Raw genomic sequence first — 2,500 nt, forward strand, 5'->3', positions numbered from 1 at the left:
TAGTAAATAAGGCTGTTATGTCATAGCTAATTAATTTCTTGTTTATTACATTTACATTCTCAAGCCTTCGGATTAAGTCAGATGAGTTTCTTAAGTGTGCCCCACTAATGGAACCCATGGTGTTAGATAAGGGTTTAGCCAAGCATTTGGCTAGTCTATGAGGAGCACTCCCGATCCCTGATGTTATGGGTCTCATAGGGATACCCATCTTGTGCACTTTGGGTAGACCATGCATTTTGGGGGGTTTTGGCGCTTCTTCTAGTAGGCCTAGAAGCTTTTTACCTCTGGGGGATTTACGTAATATTTTTCTTGCTTCCGCGTTAAATTTAGTTGCCTCTCTATCTGCGCTACCAACTGGTTGCCTTTCATATGTTGATTTGTCATTCAGCAGGTTATACATTTTCTCAAGGTAATCAATTTTGTTTAAAATTATCACTCCGCCACCTTTGTCCGCACGGGTGATTATAATATTATTATCTTTATTAAGTGTTTCCAGAGCTAGTCTAAATCTTTTTGGGATGACATAATGATTACTGTTGGCTAGAGCTTGATAACACGCTAAAATACCTTGGGTGAAACCTTTGTCAACATCGCTTACATTCCATTTATAGTTATTATTTAAGTTTGTGTTGTATCCACTACCTTTTCCACCTATGTCAAACTTAAGACCGAGACAAAGAACAAGTCTCTCATTCTTGGAAAGCTGCCTGTGTGAAAGATTAGTTACAAAGTTGTCCCTTTCTATCTTATTCCAATCACTGTAGTTACATAAGATATGGAGTTTACGTTTTAGTCTTTGTTCTTGTAAAACTGCATCTTTGTTGAGTCTACTTACTAACCAATGGGGTAAACTTAACTTAACTTTACCGTTGTCGTTTTTCGTCTATCTTGTCTTGCAGGGCTTGGCATGCTTCTTCTAAGTAGGTTCTTGCAGAATTTGTGAAGGGGTGTTCAGCACTTCTTAGTTGATTCGGAGCGGATTTTGGGAGAACCATCTCCTCGATGCAATTCAGGAGGAACCTTCTACGAAGTTTAAAGCTTGTGATCAGATGTCTTCTGCGGTATTCTCTCCACATCTCCCCTCTTCCACCACCTCTCGACATGTTGATAAATTGTTTAAGACAAATGAGAGAGTGATAGGTGGGGAAGGGTAAACGAAGATGGGCTAAGAATACATTTATTGTTCTTACGTTTCGGTTATTATAACCTTCCTCAGAGAACTTGTTACAGAACATCTTGGTCACAACATTTATACCCGTAGTGGGGGAACTTGTGAAGCTTCGAGTGTCAGGTTTTTTCTAGCGCATTTATTATTAAGAGACTGGCTGCTTTAGATAGAGAAGGATTTATATGCCTATCTAAAGCAGCCAGAGGTAATGGAAAATGATAAATATATTAACATCATGGGTAGAGGTACCACTTGGCTGAGATACGTGGATGATATACTCGTAATAACACCAAAAGACACCAACATTGAAAACAAAATGAGAAGGCTTAACGCAGTTCATGAAGACATCCAGTTCACAGTTGAAGAAGAGAAAGACTGCAAACTCCCCTTTTTAGATACACTGATACACAGAGGCTCTAATCATCTTAGGTTTTCAGTGTACAGAAAGCCTACTAATAAAGACGACTTTGTTCACTTTTTCTCAGCCCACAGTAAAAGAACTAAAACTGGTGTCCTTATAGGCTTCTTTCTTCGAGCCTACCGCATATGCAGCAGTGAACTCCTTGAAAACGAGTTGTCTTTTATCAGAAAAACTTTTAAAGAATTAAAATATCCAGGGGGCCTGATAACCAAAACAGAAGGCAAAGCTAGAAAAATCCACAATAAATCGAACGCCCAAACCAGCGGACCAAACGACCAAGCGTCCGGATCAAATGACCATACAGCAACAACAAACCTAGTCACACCGCATTTCATTACTGTACCTAATTCTGATAAAACCGAAATTATTGATAGATATTTACTGAAAGGTGGCATAAACATCGCCAAGGTATCATGTAATAAAATAGGTAAAATGTTTAAAAACCACACTAATGACAACAACGACCTCAGTGTGATCTACCGCATTCCATGTAGTGGCTGCCCCTCGGCTTATATAGGTGAGTCAGGTCGAGGAATCGAGAAGAGGATAAACGAACATAGGAATGATTTAAAAGCACACAGAACGTCCAACTCCCTGGTCCGCCACCTCGAAATATGCAACAACCTTCCCGAATGGAGTAAAGTTGAGATTTTACACAAAGGATTAAAAAAGAAGATGAGAAAAACAGTTGAAGCTGCACATATAAATGTCAAAGAAAATAATAACGACAGAGAAGGATTTATATGCCTATCTAAAGCAGCCAGTCTCTTAATAATAAATGCGCTAGAAAAAACCTGACACTCGAAGCTTCACAAGTTCCCCCACTACGGGTATAAATGTTGTGACCAAGATGTTCTGTAACAAGTTCTCTGAGGAAGGTTATAATAACCGAAACGTAAGAACAATAAATG

Source organism: Oratosquilla oratoria, chromosome 4 (assembly GCF_046742065.1).
Source record: "Oratosquilla oratoria isolate Oo_2021 chromosome 4, ASM4674206v1, whole genome shotgun sequence".
Taxonomy (NCBI): Eukaryota; Metazoa; Arthropoda; class Malacostraca; order Stomatopoda; family Squillidae; genus Oratosquilla; species Oratosquilla oratoria.